We start from the raw sequence: 8587 nt of genomic DNA on the forward strand, positions 1-8587 counted from the left end.
TACCGACGCCCACGTCGCCATGGAGGTTGACCACATGGCCGCCTCGGCGGCGCCGCCACTAGACATTGATGCTGCCTCCAAGATGATTTCTAAGGAGGATCAACTCACTAGTATGGAGATTGCGGCGGAAGTGAATGGCTTCTTCACCGAGTCCACTTAGCATACCTCTTTGGTTATCATGATTCCGTGATTTCATACAATAAAATTGAATAAATTCGATTTGGTTGTAAGCTCTATGAGAGCATAAACTTATTTTTTACTTTGGCGATTGGATGACATTCATTCATTTATTACATTATTTATACATGATAGCATGTTATGTTCTGAGATGTGTGCATTTATTTTTAATGTATTTTCTTCCTCATTACATTAATTAGATGTCTTATTTTAGAACGCGTGTGGCGCCCGAATGGAGGAAACGTGCCTTGCCGATAGCGCCACCACTCATACCATTTTACGAGAAACTAAGTACTTTGAGTCCATTAAAAAATCTCCGGGAAGTATTATGACAATCGCCGGCTGCGGTTCTCACATAGTTGGCTCCGGACGAGCCACTATTATACTCCCCATGGGAACAACTTTGATCATTAATGATGCGTTGTTGTACCCGGAGTCGACTCGTACTCTTTTGAGCTTTAGAGACATCCGCGCTAATGGTTTCCATGCTGAGACCGATGATGAAAACGGCAAGGAGTGTCTACTCATCACAAAGCGGGATGCAGGTGGTAAACATGTTATCGAAAGGCTTCCTTCGTTTGACACAGGGCTATACTACACTAAGATAGTAGCACCGCCCATGTACACTACCCTCAAGACCGTCTTTAGAAGCTCTGAACTCTTCTGCCTCTGGCGCGATAGGTTAGGCCACCCCGGACTTAGGATGATGAGAAATATAATTAACAACTCGCATGGCCATAATGTTAACGTGAAGAACTTCCCGAATCCCGATGATTTCGTGTGCTCCGCATGCGCTCAGGGGAAGTTAGTCATTAGGCCATCGCCCCTCAAGGTGAGGGATGAAATCCCCGCGTTCTTGGAACGTATCCAAGGGGACATATGCGGTCCAATTCAGCCCCTCACGGGGCCGTTTCGGTACTTCATGGTGCTCATTGATGCTTCCTCTAAATGGTCCAATGTTTGCCTGCTGTCAACAAGGAACCATGCCTTTGCAAAATTGATCTCACAGATCATACAAATGAGGAATAATTTCCCGGATTATCGTATAAAGTCTATTTGAATGGACAACGCCGGAGAATTTACTTCAAAGGCGTTCGATGATTATTGCATGGCAACGGGAATCAAAGTTGAGCACTCGGTACCACATGTTCATACACAAAATGGACTTGCCGAGGCATTGATTAAAAGAATTAAATTCATTGCCCGACCGCTCCTTCAGGGTTGTAATTTACCAACTACATGTTGGGGCCACGCGGTGTTACACGCGGCTAATCTCATCAATTTTCGACCGTCGGCCTACAACATCCACTCTCCTGTTCAACTTGCGCAAGGGTCGACACCAAAAATTTCCCACCTTCGTAGGTTCGGTTGCCAGGTATATGTACCAATACCACCCCCTCAGCGATCGGCGATGGGCCCGCTCCGTAAGTCGGGGATATACGTTGGTTATGAGACTGTGTCCATAATCAGGTATCTGGACCCCATGACAGGTGACTGTCACACAGCTCGTTTTGCTGATTGCATTTTTGACGAGGATCTTTTCCCGACTTTAGGGGGAGAGAATCAACCCCTTGATGCTAAAAGTCGAGAAATCACGTGGCAAGCCACGGGGATCCACGCTCATGACCCGCGCACTGCTGAGACTGAGAGAGAAGTCCAAAAGATAATAGATTTGCAGTCTTTAGCAAATCAACTGCCCGACCACTTTAGTGACTTAAAGACTGTGACAAAATCGCATGTGCACGCGCGCAATGCACCGGAAAGGGTTGAAATACCGAAGAAAAATGATGGTATGCCCGCTCCCGTCCAAAGGCCTAAAAGGACGAGAAATCCGGCTTCTCAAATCCCAAGTATTCGGGGACGCCCGACGAAAAAGGATAAGAGAGATTTATCACAGCCTGTCGCCAAAGTACCCCAAATTGAAACGGGGAGCCAGTCGAGACCTGGCACAAGTACAGAAAATTCAGTGCACGAAATTCCGGACTTAAACTTTCCCATAGGGGAAACACCCAGCGGAGATGTGAGCGCACACATCGGCGCGGGAAATCTAAAGGACCTTGCTCCCATAATGGGAAATTTGGTAGAGCAAGTGTTTGCGCCAGATGCGCTCCATGACGAAATGGCCATAAATTATATTTATACGGGGGAGTCCCTGAACCGAGCAACGGTGATTGTCGACATCAACTTTGCTACGAAAATTGCCTCAATCATAGATCTTGACCCTGAGCCTAACACGCTCGCTGATTGCAAGAAAAGGTCGGATTGGAAAGATTGGCAGTAGGCAATTACTGCCGAATTATTATCTCTCAACAAAAGGAAGGTGTTCGGACCAGTTTGTCGAACTCCTCCCCACATTCGCCCTGTTGGCCATAGGTGGGTTTTTGTTCGAAAGAGAGATGAAAATAATGAGGTAGTACGGTACAAAGCAAGGCTCGTTGCTCAAGGGTTCACTCAACGACCAGGTGTCGATTTTGAGGAGACTTATTCCCCAGTCATGGATGGAGTTACCTTTAGATACTTGATCTCGATGGCAATAAACATGGGCTTGAAAATGAAACTAATGGATGTTGTCACTGCTTACCTATATGGTAACTTGGATTCGAACATATACATGAAGGTTCCAGAAGGTATCCCTGTTCCGAACCATGATAGAGCAAATAGGGGTCTATACAGTGTTCAACTTCAAAAGGCACTGTACGGACTCAGACAGTCTGGTAGAATGTGGTACACTCGCTTAAGTGATTTCCTTCATGAGAAGGGCTACACGAGCAATAAAGATTGCCCATGTGTTTTTATACGGCGATCCCAAGATGGATTCTGTATAATCTCGGTGTACGTGGACGATTTAAACATAATCGGTACACCTGAGGATATTGAGGAAGCGAGTTCCTACCTGATGTCGGAATTCGAGATGAAGGATTTGGGTAAAACCAAGTTCTGTCTAGGTCTTCAACTTGAACATTCCCCTGATGGGATTCTAGTGCACCAGTCGGCCTACACCCAGAAGGTGTTGGAAAGATTTGGATTTGATAAGGCATATCCTTCTAAGACCCCGATGGTCGGAAGATCTTTACAGCCAGACAAGGACCCGTTCAGGCCAAAGGAAGAGGGGGAGGAAACTCTGGGACCAGAGGTTCCTTACCTGAGTGCAGTTGGAGCACTCATGTACCTCGCAAATTGTATACAGCCAGACATTGCGTTCGTCGTCAGTTTGCTTGCTCGGTACAGTTCTGAACCTACCAAGAGGCATTGGAAAGGTGTCAAGGACGTCTTCCGTTACCTGCAAGGGACCAAAGATCTTGGCCTGTTTTATAAAAGAAATCAAGACCTATCTATTATAGGCTATGCCGATGCTGGGTACCTATCGGACCCGCATGATTGCAAATCGCAGACTGGATATGTTTTCCTTTGTGGTGGAACTGCGTTTTCCTGGAAATCGTCCAAGCAAACACTTGTGTCGACTTCCACGAACCACTCGGAAATCATGGCACTATTCGAAGCGTCAAAAGAGTGTGTATCGCTTCGGCGGATGATCGGCCACATTCAACAGACATGTGGGCTGAACACCATACAAACCCCTACCATTATCTATGAAGATAATGTTGCTTGTGTTGCACAAGTCCAGATGGATTATGTGAAGAGTAACCTCACAAAGCATATTAGTCCCAAGTTCTTCTATGCACATGAGCTGCAACAGTTGAACGAGGTGAGAGTTATGCATACTAAGTCCTGTGACAATTTTGTTGATATGTTCACTAAATCATTACCGGCATCAACCTTAGAGAGGTGTGTGCGTGGAATCGGTATGATGAGACTTAGAGAGATGCAAGGTTCAGGGGGGGGGGGACTTCACAAGCTCGCCGCTAAAATCTCAATCCTGATGATCGAGTACTCAACTTGATGGTTGAGTGGATTGTACTCTTTTTCCCTTGAGTGAGTTTTCCTGATGTTTCTCACATGAGGTTTTTGACGAGGCAATTCGTGCAATACAACAACGTATACTGTGTGCTCTTTCTCCACATTTTTTCCCACTGGGTTTTTCGGAGTTTTGAGGCATGGATATACGGATAATTACCCAAGGGGGAGTGTTGGGAAACCGGGGCCACCGCGATGGTGGCGGCGGCTAGCGCACGAGTCGCTAGGGATAGCCCCTCCCGTTTCCCCTCTTTACGTTAAGTGGGTACTTATCCCTTGACCCCTAGTCCCTATATAAAGCAACGAGGAGCCATCATTGTAATCTCTGATCATTGATTAATAAAGCTGGTCTCCTCCATATCTCTCTGTGTCATTTACCTTCGCGTGTTCGACTACTTCGACTACTTCGTCTACAACGCTCGCCCTCGCTCCGCAACCTCGGACCGGACTCGCCGGCGGAGTTGCGGAACAGTTCGGACGATCGATCCTGCCAGCCCGAACGAATCGTTCGGTGGGAGGTTCCTTGAAATCTGTCGTTCGGCAGTTATCGGGGTCCTCTTACGGAATCAATAACAAATTTTAATTAGACTGAAGCACCGACCCGATCGTTCGGGGAACCGAACGCCCCAGGCCTCACCGACCCCTCAAGTTGGTTCTTATATGTCCGAACTGACAACCCGGACAAAAAGGCCTCTTCAAACTAGGCCTCAAATCACAAACCGTGAAATGCAGCCCATATGTGGGGATAAATTGAGGATGTGAGAGCATGTTCTAGCAGTTTGTCACATCGGACCTCATCCATTTTTTCTTCCTTTCTTTTAACTTTCTCTACGACTACACCTCTCAATTTCCATCAATCATATGCATGTGTTCAGGCAATTTAGCGATAAACTCTAGGACATTGTTGTGTACCCGTACAAATGGGGGAGAGGAGCGGACACTCACGTACACTGTCCGAACGTGTCCGCGAAGAAATGGGGGAAGGGAGGGAGGAGTGGGGGGAGTGCTGAATAACCTAGTCCAATTGGAGATTCTGGAAATAGCTTTGATTTGTTGTTATATCTCCAATTCACTAGTAAACCTTCAGGTGTGCTATTGTTGGATATGAATCGAACTTCCAAGTCCAGTTAGAGGAACAGAAAGTCATACACCTCATTACTTGCAATTGCAGGTGAACTTACTTTTGTCAAACAAAAGAAGTTGCAAGTGTATACCCGCCGTGTATGTATACTTGCAGTGTAAAACAAACATTAGTGCATGTGCTGGGCCGTGTTGTTGGGCGGTGTGGCGACTGTGGCAAGAACGACATTGCACCCATCACGCTCCGAGCGACAATTCTTGATGACATAGTGGAGTCCTTTGCTTTTCTCCTTCTCTGTCCCCTTGGAGGCATCGTAGTCTTACTCAGTGGCAGTGGCACTGGCAGGAAAGAGCATGAACCTCTTCCAGGAAATGCACGAGCACAATGAGGAGAGTGCAAGTCATGATTATGATCCCCATGTACTTACGCTCCTTATCGGTGGGGTACCACGATGATGTAACGAAGAGAAGGTGTGTGAGCCCAGCGTCCACATTGCCACCGACACCATGTTCTACTAGATAGGGGGCGCGGCTTGCCGCGCGTTGCCCACCGAACGGCAGACCAAATAAGCAGGACATTGAGATTGTAATGGACATGATCTCGGCATCTTGTAAACATATATCAAAACAATGATTGTTTAGATGATAGTAAAGTTTGCATGTAATATAGTAGTTGGTTTATCTGGCATACATAAGGAGGTTGGCATGATCATAAGATAAACATGGAGCCAACTATAAGTCTTGTGGAGCTACAAAAGTCAAGGATCCTAAATCCAAGAAACTTCGATGCAGAGCAGTAAGGTAAATAAAGAAACTTTGATGCAGAGCGGTAAGGCGAATAAGGGGCACGGCTCGCCACACATTGCTTGCCAAACAGTAAGCCACAAGAAATGATAAACGGTTAGAAAAAACAGATGACTTCGGTGTGTTGCGATTTTGTCTAGTTATATGCAAGACAGGTCACCACACTGTTTAAATCTCATCTATTTGCAAATTTGGTTTTTCATTGTGCCCGGCAAGTGCAATTTACAGGATAAAAAAGAAACAAGCACAGTAACCTCCAAGTAGGAAAGCGCGGCTTACGACACGTTGCCGGTAGAAGCGATGGGCAAATCAAAATGAATAACAATCTTAAAAGGAATGAATATATAGATAAGTAAGTATGCATGCATGTGTTCATATATAAGCATGTCGATATTATGTCGATAATAAATTGCACGTTCATAGGAGATTTAGCTTAACATAGGTACCTGTAAATCTACATATATAAGTAGATCAGAGTGTATAAGCTTGATAGAGCCAGTTTCAAGACCACCACGATAATGCCACAGGCAAGATACAAGCACGCACAGAGTCTGGACACCCAATCCATGTCATAGAGCGGATAGTTGAACGCATTCCATCTGAGAAGAACAACAAGAAATATTATAACTACATTTGATCGGTAGATTAGACGATTATACAATCTACATCAGTCTCAGCATGTTGCTTTATACTGGGCAATTTCTATTCGGAGCACAGATCGAATGCTAAAATAATACTTGGAAAGCAACATGGCGCTAGATAGTACAACATAACCACTGCCTTCCATGACCCCCTGCTGTATAGTTTACTTTATCGTACATAAATTACTGCAGTTAAAGTGCCACATCCATGACCTTTTTTAGTAGTCCATAAAGAGAAAACTTGTGCTTGAAGCTGTTCTGTGGTATTGATGTAACCAAAAGGGATAGAGAGATATGTTTAACAGTATTCCCTAGAAAAGTAAATCTTGCTTGAGAGTTAACTCAACACATTTGTGGCAACTACTTCTATGGCATCTAGTACAAGGTTCAGGAATTGATCTACGGATCACAAGGAAAGGCAATTTGAGCTCATGTACTTGGGGTTGAGCACCCCCTCTCTCCTCTGCTCATCGGCACCCATATCACCGCCCGCCTGTATACAGAGTGATGGAGTGCCTAACTGTTGTTTTTCTCCTTCTATCAATGCAAGGATACGCGCCTAGCGTATTTGCAAAAAAAGAAGGAAAGCCAATTTCATGGAGCACTTTTTTAGATAATGGATGTGGGTATTTACAATTAATGCATTTGAATGTTTTGTCGAGTAATTGATATATTCTAAGAGAGATAGCAAAGTAGCCCAAAGGGTACTAAAACGTCAGGGAATTCGTAAGATACATGGGTTTTTAGATACTGGTAAGAAAATTAGCAAGATAATGGGTCGAAAATGGAAGGGGCAGTTGGGGGAAGGCAATTAGCGTGAGACGTACCAAAGGGACAACGACGACGACGACAAACAGGAGGCGGCAAAGCGACCTGGAGATCATTACATATGAATCATAATAGGATAATGCACAAGGAGCACACAACGACATCACACATTGATCATAGGCCGGAGCAGGGATATTGACATGGATGAGGTTCATGAGTACATGAGATGATAGACTACAGAGCACGAACGCGTAGATGTCAACATATTGCAAAGCTCGTTTACATATATACAAAGCACCGAAGCTTATGACCCTCTACACACGGATATCACCTTGACCGAAACTGAAACACAAGGGGCAAAAGTGCAGGTCAGCAGATCGGCTTACTCATTTCACCTCTAGGCACCAAGTCCAGGATATACACTTGGAAGGTGTGCACCTACAACACACATGCAATGGGTAGAGGTCAGTGTAAAAAAATATGAGTATTGGAATTAAGAAATGGAGTGATGGGAAGGGAATCCAAGTATGTTTAAACCTTACTAAAAGACAGTCTGTCCCAAGTAGCCTGAGAGTCCAGATGGAGAGTGACATGGTTGTGATAACAGGCACCGACGCTCTGAAGCAACCAAGTGATTTGGCAATAAGTGCCCGCGAGCCGGAGCTCAAGCAGAGGAATCGCCAGTACATCCATACTTATAAAAGACCGTCCATTTACAATACTTGTTTCTGAAAGGCTTAGGTTACCAAAATACGTCATTGTTCCTGAAATGATGCAAGAATCGATGAAAAATGATATGGTGCAATGTGGAATGATAACAAAGGCCCAAGAAGAGAAGATAAATTAGAAAATAGGAAAGGAAGGCAAACGGACAAGGTAAAGACCTAGTACATGGTTCTACTTCTTCCAACCTTTCTTGCCCACAGTCGTTGGGGCAATAGTAGGCACGGATGGCTCGAACCTGAAAACAAAGGACATGACAAGCAGGAATAGCATTAGGAATGGAACAGTTATGCAGTTGTCTTTCTCAATGATGATATCAGACTGATGAATTTGGCGTTTGGGAGCGATCACCTTGTCGGTTGAACCCAACGTCCCACCAGCCTGTAGGAGCAAACATAAGCACGATTTTCAAATTAGCATTTTGAAGCATGCAACATAAAAGGGGAAAATAAAATATGTGTCGAAGGATAATGGAAAGT

This window comes from Triticum aestivum, chromosome 1D (genome assembly GCF_018294505.1).
Source record: "Triticum aestivum cultivar Chinese Spring chromosome 1D, IWGSC CS RefSeq v2.1, whole genome shotgun sequence".
Classification (NCBI taxonomy): Eukaryota; Viridiplantae; Streptophyta; class Magnoliopsida; order Poales; family Poaceae; genus Triticum; species Triticum aestivum.